Below are 12,040 nucleotides of genomic sequence, written 5' to 3' on the forward strand. Positions count from 1 at the left end.
TTAAAGACATTAAAAAAACAAGATTAAAGATCTGATCACAATGCTTCTTGACAAAGCTTATCCAAGTTGCTATAACACACAATATTTTAAAATATGTGAAATTATAACACTGATACCAGGACATATCCAAATTTCAGAAACCTTATACAATTTCTAGGATGTCTATATTAATATAACCTTAGGAAGCTTATCACTCATTTGACAATATTTTCTGTGTAATTTAACATACCAAACAATCCTAGTTAAATACATTTTTTTTTTTTCTGAGATGCCTCAGGCACCTGCTGAAATCCCAAAATTAGCTGAAATCAAAAGGACTTAAATCAGAATTTGATAGAAAGTTTGTGAAGAATATCAGTTTTAAAAACATTTGGTCAGATAGAATCATAGGTCACTGTGAATACTTAAATACAGATCACTCAAAGGCAATAAAAATAAAGTTCACAAACTATTATTAAGAGCAACATTCTAAGTAAACTTGTTCTCTTAGCAGAGAGGAACCAAATCTAGTCCTGACCAGTCTACTTTTAATAACAAAACCCATTTACCTAATTAAGCTTAATCTAATCTCAGCCTGACATACATAAAACTCCTTTTCTGCTCAAAACATATATGCCATTTTCCTACAATATAGTAGAATGTTTCCCTTATTATCTTTATTAGCTTTAATTACATATTTAGATTAAAAACTCTCAAAAACCTTAATTTTCTGGTGAAAACCAAGAAGCAAATAATTGTTACCAAACTCTGGAGAGATTACTTCAGACATTTTTAAAACATAATTATTCCTAAAGAGTTTACCTAAAAGTTTTTATCTCATTTGTTTTTAACTTTTGGTATTTCATCATACCAAGTTATTTTTTGTATTTTGTATTTTGTATTTTGTATTTTATATTTTGTATTTTGGTATTTCATCATACCAAGTTATTTTTCTTGTTGACAAACTGGTAACAGATATAACAAGATTTTTTACTTCTATTACACCTAGGTGAAATCATCAAGCCAACTCTCTCTAAACTGCAGATGCAAAAAGAACCAGTTTTGGAATTTCAAGAGTTTCATATTAACCAATTTTCTCCAGGGTCTAAAGAATGTAGTGGCCATGCAGTGTTGAAAAAATCTTTTTCTCTCCTTCTGGAAGCATACTAAAGATCTCCCAGTGCTGCAAAACATATACTAGGGGGACTATCAAATGGAATAAAGCTTTGATTATCATGGCAGGTGTTATCAAATATCAAACAAACAAACATAATCTAGCATAATCTCTCAGGATCACAGTCCCCTAGCACCAAAAAGGGAGATTCCCATCCATTGCAATGGGAAAATCCCAACCAACACTCCACCACAGGTGAAACCCAAGGCAATAACGAAAGGTAACTGGTGTCATCACACACAAGCCCCATTACCAAAGATGTCTCAACTGACAAATGCAAGTACAATGCACACATACACAGTCAACAAAGAATCAGACAACGGGTAGCCTAGAAATTCCACTTCCATTCCCAGACGGAGGCCCCCAGGGCAACCTGGCTCCCTAAGAGAATGGACCACAAGTGGCTCAACCCAAAACAATACACACAAAACACAAACATCAAAGAAGCTATGGTCACACAGAAAATCAGAAGAGGTGTAGTCTAAAATTCCACCCCCACTCCCAAATGGAGGAAACCTCCAGATCAGCCCAGCTTTCAAAGGAAAATGGGCCCAGGGTGGCTTCCTTCCCATAAAGGAAGCAGCCCAAACAGATGGAGACAATTCCCAGCTAGTACAAACTGCAGCGACTTAACCCCAGTGCTACTGAATGTGGACCACAGCTCTGAACATTTCTTGGCTCCAAACAACCTCATGCCATGGGCAGCTGGCGCCTGTCAGGATCTATCCCTTCAAGACCCCTGAAGTGAAGTGGGCTCAGGCACCTGCTGAGGGGTCAGAGAAGGGGCTGTGCCTGGCTGGGGTCAACCCACCACGGGTACCAACTTCTGGCTGGCTTGCCAAAACTGTTAGAGCAAGTCCATGTGCCTGACTCACAGTGGGCCAAATAAACCAAACATCAGAGTTTGGGGCAGAGAAAGGTTTATTGCATGGCCATGCAAGGAGACGGGTGGATCATGCCCCAAAAATATCCTGAACTCCCCAAACAAAAATTGCAAAGGATATTTAAAGACAAGTTGAGAGAGGGGCTTGGCTGATTGTTGAAAGTTTCTTGGTGCAGAAATCCTGTTCTTGTAGCTATCCAAAGAGGTAAGGTCACCATATTCCTATAAACCTCTGAGAAGATACATATTATACTTCAGAGAGGAGCTAAAGCAGAGGATATGGGGGAAGGTTCTGCCCCATTACAAAACACCACAGGCATTTCCATTAAAGGCAAAAACAAAAAGATAACAGTATAATCAATACTATTCTAGAAATCCTGACCAAAGCAGTAACACCTCAAACACAGGAGATATAAAGAAGAAAACAGTTAATTCAGAATAACAAGAAAAAGGTACCTAGAGATATTTACATGAAAAAATTCACAGATCTATGGAAACACGTGAAATATCAGAACTATGTTGGGTATATGACTCACTGTAGAAAAAATATCAAATTCAAAGGCACAGAAAGTACTACCAGTAACCACAAATTTTGAGAAATACTTGAAAGGTAAAATGTATAGTGATATGAGATTAGTACCCAGAATAAAAAAGATTATCTATTAGCAAATAAAAAGGACAAAAAGTTCAAAAGAAAAAAATTAAAAAGCAATTCACAAAACAAATATAAGAAAAAATGTTCAACTTCACTAATAATCAGGGAAAGACAGAAAAATATGTTTTTATACATCTTACTGGCAACTATTTATTGTTAGCAATAATGCAGTTATGAGTAGCATCATACACTGCTGGTAGAAGACTTCATTGTCATAATCATTTTTACGAGCAAATAAGCAGGAACTGTGTGCATCACTTTGACACACAAAGACACACTGACATCTGAAGATACACTAATAATATATTTTAAATGGTAATGTATCAGGATATCTACTGTGCACTGTATGTAACAGCAAAAAAAAAAAAGCAAACAAATTTAACATCCATCACTAAGAGTTAAAAAACAAAAAATACTGGAGAATCCACACTAAAGAATAAAAAACACTAATAGAAATTGAATGCAAAAACAAAAAATTTTGAATGCAGTAAATCTCCTTTATGGCTGTGAATATTAAGTTTACCACAAGCAGCTACAGAACTCATTGTATGTACAGTACAAACACTGGGGCCAGACATACCACTTTGTATATTGGTACTATCATTTCCTTGTTACCTGCCCAAGATACTCATCCTCTCCTTGCTTCAGTATCTTTGTCTATGAAACAGAGACTATAATAATACCTGCCCTCATAAAAATGTTATGAGGAGCAAATGATAATGTAATCTAGAGAAGGTTCCTAGATATATAAGTAGTTAATAAATGTTCCTCGTTTTTAGGCAATTGTTTTAAAAAGCAAAATAATATATTCCTAAGCATTTATATGTGCAGGTAAGTGATTATTACAATCAGGAAAGATAAATGCCAAACTCGTTACAGCAGTTCACTTGGAGAGAAGACAATAAAATATAAACACAGACTTTCACTTACACTTGATATATCAGTTTCAATTTTAAAATGAAAACACATTTATGTGATTTTTATCTTAGTTAAGCTCATTTCACTTTCCTCAATCATGCTAATGTTAAACCCCGACAGCAGTGACAGATATGAATGTGGACAGGGTAGTGACCCACAGAGACATTAAGCTTCAGAAAAGACAGGGAAGGGAGGCTACCATTCAAAATACAAATTCCCATCACATGCCAGGAGCAGCAAGTATCACCTTCCCACCCCTCACAATCACTTGGGTCAGCATCCACCCAGTGTAAAATAGGAAATCTCAAACATAAAAATGAGTGCAATAAAAAATGGGGGAGGGGGGTGTTTCCCATCATGGCTCAGCAGAATTGAATCTGATTAGTATCCATGAAGACACAGGTTCCATTTCTGGCCTCGCTCAGCCAGTTAAGTATCTGGCGTTGCTGTGAGCTGTGGTGTAGGTTGCAGATGCAGCTTGGATCTGGAGTTGCTGCAGCTGTGGAGTAGGCCAGCGGCTATAGCTTCATTTTGACCCCAGCCTGGAAACCTCCATATGCCATGGGTGCATCCCTAAAAAGACAAAAAAATAAATAAATAAAAATTTTAAAAATAAAAAAAATTTTAAATGAGGGAGTTCCCATCATGGCTCAGTGGAAACAAATCTGACTAGTATCCATGAGAACACAGGTTCAATCCCTGGCCTCAATCAGTGGGATAAGGACCTGGCTTTGCCGTGACCTGTGGTGTAGGTTGCAGATGTGGCTCGGATACTGCATTGCTGTGGCTGTGGCATAGGCCAGCAACTGCAGCTCCAATTCAACCCCCAGCCTGGGAACCTCCATATGCCATGGGTGTGACCCTAAAAAGACCAAAAAATAAAAACAGAAAGGTGGGGGGGGGCGAGAGTATACAAAGGAAAAACAGAAATCTAAAAGACATGAGGGATATAACCACAAGCAACAACTTTAATGGACTTTTGAGTTTTAGAAAGAAAGAACTGAGAAAAAAAGGAGAGAAGAAAAAAGAAAATCCCTAGAGTTAAAAAAATGTTTTCCATAAAAAATGCCTACTGATTACCAACATGAACTAAATTAAAACAAGAAAAGAAAAAGTTTTTAACACCTAGACATATTGTGTTAAGATTTCAGAAAACCAATATAAGAAAATACTAATAACTGAGAGGTTAAAAAAATCATTTTTAACTAAAAGAAGTAAGAATTAAACTGACATCAGACTTGTCATCACCAATACTGAATGCTAAAATTAACAACAATATCCTCAAAGTTCAGGGGGAAAGTTATTTTTAGTCTGGAATCCTACTGACAGAAAAATTAGCAATCGACAAGGATATTAAAAAAAAAGTATTACTTATGAGCAAAGACTGCAGAAACAGATTCTTGCTAACATAATTATATAAAGATATACTGCAGATACAAGACAGCAAAAAACTACAGGAAGAAACTCAGAGAAGGAATCAGCAATGCTTGACAAAACAAGTAAATCTAATGAGCAGGCTGAAATAACTGAGGATACAAATATTCTAATATCAAAATCCAAGATAATTACACAGTGGAAGTTAATGGACTTAAGGGTTATGGAATATGGCACAAAAATAGAGAAAACTATCAATCTAAAAATAACTTGGGTTTTACGCTGGGTAAAATCACAAAAATATTAATCAAATATTGCTATAAAAAGAGATGTACTTACAATAAAATAGAATAGAAAGATTGAAAACTAAGGAGTAGGAAATGATATATGTGGTATACATATAAAACCTATATATAACATAAAAAAAGACTTCAAATTTAAAATCAAGTAATAGAACAAAAAGTTATTTCCAATGGATAAAAGGTATAATCCACTAGAAACATGTATCTCTGATATACCTAAATAACATTACTTCAAATCACGTAAAGCAAAAACACATTTTAAAAATTCAAGAAAAAACTAATACATTCACAAAGATAAACACTCCTTGTTCTAAAAGCTACAGATGAAGAAAACAAGAGTAATATAAAAAATGCATTTCTCAATTAATTTGCTAGAAAATAAAAAAATAAGTGTAATTATATGTCCAACAAATTCAGAATATGAATTTTTATGAACACAATCAACATACATTAATATTAACTATGCATGTCAATATTGGTGACAAGGAAGTAATAATAAATTCAGAGATTTACCCCCCAAAAACATTCACACACAAGGCCACATTCTCTGGCCATAACATAATGCAGTTAAATAAACAATAATGAAATGAAAGGGAACGTTATTGCCTTATAATTAATAAAAATAAACTTTGGGTTAAGGAGAAAATCAATGGTGAAATAACAAAAACAACAAAGTATTAACAAAATACAACCCAGGGAATGCAACTCAAATGATACTCAGGGGAAAACCTTAAAGGCATAAATTAATAAAAAAAACCCACAAACTCAAAAACACTAGTTAAAGAAGAAAGTTACAAGCTCAAAGCAAGTAATTACAGTAAAAATGGAAAATTATGATTGGAGAACAATAAAACACCAAGCAATCAGTAAAACCAAAAGCTGCTTCTCCAAAAAAACTACTGGGGGGCAGGGAGGAATACAGCTAAGATTATTGAAAGAAAGCATAATAAATAATTAGAAATTATCAAGAAGATGTAAGTACAAATATACAGTAATACATTTGGTTCAAATATTCAAGCATAAATGTTATCATAAAATGTTATCAATAGAAAACATAAAAAAGACTGAAGGATTTTAACTTACTGCAAACTCAATGAAATTCAACAGTGTGAGGTGGTTGCCAAACATGTCAATGCAAAGTTAGACTGCCGAACAGAAATACAAATCAGAGAAAAGGAATATTTCTCAGTAATACATTTAGTTCTGAACATTGCAGATAAAGAGAGACTTAAAAACAGTAAGAAAAACAAGAGGATGACCAGGCCAAAGAACGGCCTAGAACAGCATAGCACGTGAGGAATAGCTGGAGAAATGGAGGATATTTAGCCTAAAAAACAAAAGGGAATTTTAATTGTTGTCTTTAAATAGTGCAGATCTGTCACATAAAAATGATACACAGAAAAAGAGACAGACACAGGGAGAAACAAAACAATGAAAGGCTGATTTTGTCTCAAAATCCGCAAACATTAAATTTTTTTCAGATGTCCAACAAAAGAAGGAAATGTCTTATGAAATTAGAGACTCTCTCTTCTGTCATTAGAAAGATTGAAGCGGAAACAAAATAATTATCTTCAGGAGTACCAAACAGCAGAATCCTGTGCAAAGTGTGACGTTAGAAATACAGGACCACTTAGGTCCATCTCGCTTTGAAGATTTTATGAGTCTACCTTACCTACACTGCTTGCTAAATAAATTGTTGATGCCCAAAAGGAACATTAAAAACGAAAAACAAACCAAAAAACCTCTCAATTTTTATCTCCCAGATTTTTTTTTTTTTTTTTTTTGCTTTTTAGAGCCACACTTCTGACACATGGAACTGCACAGGCTAGGGGTCAAATTGGAGCTGTAGCTGCCGGCCACAGCCACAGCCTCAGCAATGTGGGATCCAAGACGAGCCTGTGACCTATACTACAGCTCATGGCAACATCGGATCCTTAACCCACTGAGCAAGGCCAGGGATTGAACCCACATCTCATGGATACTACCAGGTTTGCAACCAGCTGAGCCACGACGGGAACTCCTCCCAGATTTTTGAATGGTGCACACTCAATCTCAATAGTTTCAAAGACTACACATCTTAATGCTCATGGCTTTTATTTTTGTCTTACATGCTTCCTTTTAGGTTTACTTGTCTATAAACAGAATACTTCTCTGTACTACTTTCCAATATCATTTTTTGCTATGACCCCTAACTCTTAATATCATTCAATAAATTCCTGTTTTTCAGTCTAACCAACCCCATTCCTTTTTAACTGTACAGATGAACTAGTCAGTCTATATCAACTGTTATCCTAGCCCAATCTTCTTCCAAACAATGGCTCAAAAGAAGTCTGAAAACATTTCCAAAATCTTAGATACGTGTGTTCTCCACACTAGAAGACTGAGCTTCTCCCCATCCAATAACAAGCACATCAATCAAAATTGATATATTTACTATCGCCATTTCTCTAACTCCAGTGAAACTGTTTACTTAGAGGATACACATCCACAAACATATATTTTTATACTTCAAAAGAACATACATTAAAACAACCATTTTAAAAATCCCAAGCGACACTGTTAAAAAGCAACAGGAGAAAGTTTGTGCCCCTGAAACATGAATGTACCTTCCATTACAGCTGGCCTCTGTTTTTAAGTACTTAACCACGCAGTAATAATAAATGGCCAACCAACTTTCAGAATCTAGAGAACTTAAGTCCCACCTAAAACTAACACTTCTAGGTTGCAGAAAGAACCTATTTAACTCCCAAGGAGACAAAGGCAGAGACTGCCTATTCTAACCATTTCCTCCTTCCTTTCTCTAAGCTAGCTTCACTACCCCTCTTTCCTTCACCAACTTACCTCCCTGTACTAATCCCCCCCAAATTACTGTATCAGTCAGTAATATATTTTATCACCAGCTATACCAATTTCTTTTAAACATTCATATCTTTTATAGTAATGATTATATATATCTTTATTTTATATAGTTCTTTATTACAATGAGATGTTTTGTACGCAACTTTTCAGGCATACAAAAAAAGAATAATATAACAAATGCCTGCATACCTTTCACCTAACTGGAGAAATAAAATATTAAATCAATGGAATTTCTAATTCATACATTCATTTTAGTTTCATATTCTTAAATTCACTTTTTAAATGGTGATAAATTTAAATATGTGGAAATGGAAATATTCAGGGTGGTACTAGAAAACATGACCATGTTATATACAAAACATTATCTACTGTATGTCAGTGAGCCACTTGTGAAAATACAAGCATTCTGAGCTTGGTGATGAAGTAAAAGAAGTACATTTACACTAAAACTTTATAGTTTAGTAAGGTTAGTAAGGTTACAAAACATCATTATTCTGTACGTACCAGTTGGTGTCACTACAACTGAGAACGCAGTAACAGGACTATAATGAAAAGAGATCTAAAACTGATTTCTGTGTAATATGAACATACTGGTATGCATGAGTAATATCCATATATGAAGCCCACTGTTAGTTCATTTCAATTCAAACCCGAGGAAAATTAAAGATAAAAATAATATTTAAAAAAACAAATCCAAATGACATTCAGAATCTCCTGAAAATTAACATTAAACAATCTACCAATCCTGGTATTACCAAAACTAAAAACAAACAAACAAAAAAAACTTCCCATAGGTGAGAGACAGATATAAGGCCTGAGAGGTTTGGGAAGGGGGAAGGGTTATTACAAAAAAAAGGACCTGAATCTCTTACCTGTGGGCAGCTTGATACTGTGAAAGACTTCCTCTTCTGTTAACCACTGCTACTCAGTTCATTAGTATAAACATTAAAGGCTAATACAGATTTCTAGATCAGCCTTTTTGAGCCTAAATTTCTTGTTTGGTTCATATTCATTAAAAAAAAATAGGAATACAGTAGATTGGCTACATATTAAAATTCCTTTCAGTGGTTCACATCTGTTGTGTAGTTTGTGCAGCAAACATCCCATCAACCACAAAAGCCAGAAAACATCAGACAGCATGTCAATGAAGCTCACAGAACACTCAACGTATACCTTCCAAAGGACTGATGCAAGTGAAGAAGCCTAGAATCAGAAGTCTTTTGTACTGCTTTCTATGCTGCCAACTAATAGGTCTGCAGCAACTGTGTGCAGTTAAGTGCCTCCCACATATTACCCAATAGTATCACTAGGCATAAATCTATAAAAGCAGAATAGATACTTGAAAAGCTTATAGCTTCTCATAATTACACATATTCATTGTCAATTGTGGAGGTCTCAGTACTCCTATTCTAATGCATCAACTCCGTTCTTTCAGTCCAAAAGGCTGCATTCTTACACATTCCAAACAGAAAATCCATGACACATATTATTTGCTGCCCTAGCACAGCCAGACTGCAGTTACAGCTAGCTGGCGCCAGTAAGAACAATTTACATAAAGCAGTCCTCATTTCATGACCAAACTAAAGAACACTGCTGAGTAAACCCTCCCTCATTTGTTCCCCAACAGGCACTGACTGGTTCTAGAATATATCTATAGTTATCTATTTACTAATATGATTAAAATCCAGGTAGTAAGAAAAAATTGACTTAAGAGTTCTTATATAACTGAAATTCTACCCCCACCACACCAAAAATATTTGTAACCCCCAGAGATATTCAAAAGCCTTAGTTTATTTGCAGCATTGACCAATATGATTATATATAAATACAATGATGGCTATTTTTAACAATCATTAAAAATATAAATTATAATTCTCATTAGCTAAAAGCTGTCCCCATTCTACTCTACAGCTGCCTTTCAAATTTTGTTAACTAGTCACTTAAATAGTAAATGATCATTAAATAGATGTGCTCTTAATATAGTACTGCTTTATGTTTCACCAAATAATAAGACAATACATCTTCAGTATCACTATTATGATGGTTATATAATTCAATATATTTACTTACCACTAGTTAATACTACTGAAGCATGTGCTCAATATCAAAACTGAGGCCTGACATATTAAAAATATCTACACAGGAACATCTTTTGTGTGGCATATTCTTTTTGAACCTAAATCATTCATGTATTTTTTTTAAATTGGTCAGATCTGACTGAGCAATAATTGAGACATTATCTACAAAGTCCTTTGCTTAAGTTTTTTTAATAGTCACTTTATGATTACTAATAAGTAATTCTATATCTTCACTTCTATTTTTTCACTTATTTTATTGAGTATAAATATATTAAATTTCATTTTCAAATAATAATTGAGAAACTATTTTAGTGCCATCTAAAATGGTAATAAAATGGAAAGATGTCTTTCATATGCTAACTGGGGCTTATCCAAAAGTATATTCCTTATTTTTTAATCTCATTTTCAGCTGTCTTAAAACATGGGTCTTAAATTATCCCTATTACACAATACAGATGATAGGACACTAAATCAAAGGAATAATAAAGTTATAGAGCAATAGGAATTGGTAGACTTCTATTATGTGGATAATCCTAAATTTTACCCAAGTTATCTTTGATAAGCAATAGCAGATCTCCTCAAACAACCATATTCTCTTTTTAGGATCTGTGTTCCACCAGCAGCAGATGAAGGGACAGGGACAAAAATATAATAAGATGGTATAACTTCATATAGATTCATTGTGTAAGTAATACTTGTTGGGAGGAAAAGTTTTATATCAAAAGGGCTATTGATCATAAAATCTCAGAGTTGGAAATCATCTAAGTATTCATTCCTTCCAGTTTTAATTTTGCTTCCTCCTTCTCTTTCTACTTTATATATCCAACTTTTCAAATGAAAGTACTTTAAATCAAAGGACCTAAAATCTTTTAGTCTAGTATAAAATATACTGTTAATAACAAGTATTTAGATACTATTTTTTAAAGACAAATAAGTTAAAAAATCACCTGACAATGAAATAATCATAAAAAGCTCAAATTCTCTATAACCTGCTAACAATGGAAGTTATCAATCTAGCTGAGTGCTTCTCAAACTCAGGATGGTAAAGAAACCAATGTTTTATTTCCATTACAGACCAATGCTCTTATAAAATACTCAATGAAAATGAATTATTTGGGGGGGAGGCATATAAAATAAAAATATTTTTATTACTTGATCTGATATAAAATTATTTTATCAAAATGATAAAAATTTGTAGACACTTAATTTTAGTTACCTAATGGAGGAACAGGAACAGATGAACTTATGAGACGTGACCTTGAATTGATCCACAGAACACATTTTGAGTAGAACTCACCTAGCTAGTCACCACTTATTCCATCCTACCACCAGCAGTCTCAGTCCCTCAATATTTTAACTTTCTCTATTAACTTCTATCTTCCTGTTTCCCCTGTCCCATGTAAATTCCTTGCAGGCAAGGGATCTTGTACACCAGCTATCAAAATAGTGCCTGGCAAATAACAGGTGCATAATAAATATTCGTTAAATTTGTTGAAACAGTTGATCAATTTACAGTCCATTTTTGTTTTCACTCTACCATGTTGCCCAAGCACAAATAAGAATCTTTGTTTTGTCCCCCTTTGGGTTCTTTAAAGTCTTTAACTTGAGATTTAAACATTTTTACTGTTAACTTAGCCAGGACCCGAAAAATTTCCTCTTCCTAAAGATCCCTTTCTAAAGTATCCAGTATTCCAGATTTCTCTCCAATTTCATAATAATTGAAAAAAGAAATAGAAAGAAAAAGTCTGTGCTGGAGAGAACCTTGTGAGGAAAAAGCAACCAAAATTTATTCATACTTAATTTCTATCATACACTGCA

The 12,040-nt window shown here is 34.2% G+C and overlaps 2 protein-coding genes across 6 annotated transcripts in view; one reads left to right on the forward strand and one right to left on the reverse strand.

Moving 5' to 3' along the window:
- The window catches only part of GUCY2C (guanylate cyclase 2C), a 672,163-nt gene that overhangs the window by 335,297 nt on the left and 324,826 nt on the right, over positions 1-12,040 (forward strand). The window lies entirely within an intron of this gene.
- Positions 1-12,040, reverse strand: part of ATF7IP (activating transcription factor 7 interacting protein) — a 123,288-nt gene that overhangs the window by 88,851 nt on the left and 22,397 nt on the right. The window contains exon 1 of one of the 5 annotated variants that reach the window (XM_021092310.2): positions 9,017-9,558. The exons of the other annotated variants lie outside the window; for them this stretch is intronic. The gene's annotated coding sequence lies outside the window, so the exon portion shown is untranslated. Of the gene's footprint in view, positions 1-9,016; positions 9,559-12,040 lie in introns of those variants that run through there. 5 annotated transcript variants of the gene reach the window in all.

Source organism: Sus scrofa, chromosome 5 (genome assembly GCF_054392235.1).
Source record: "Sus scrofa isolate SSC_HxYL_T2T_F1_AM1 chromosome 5, Sscrofa_HxYL_maternal_Yorkshire_Landrace_v2.0, whole genome shotgun sequence".
Taxonomy (NCBI): domain Eukaryota; kingdom Metazoa; phylum Chordata; class Mammalia; order Artiodactyla; family Suidae; genus Sus; species Sus scrofa.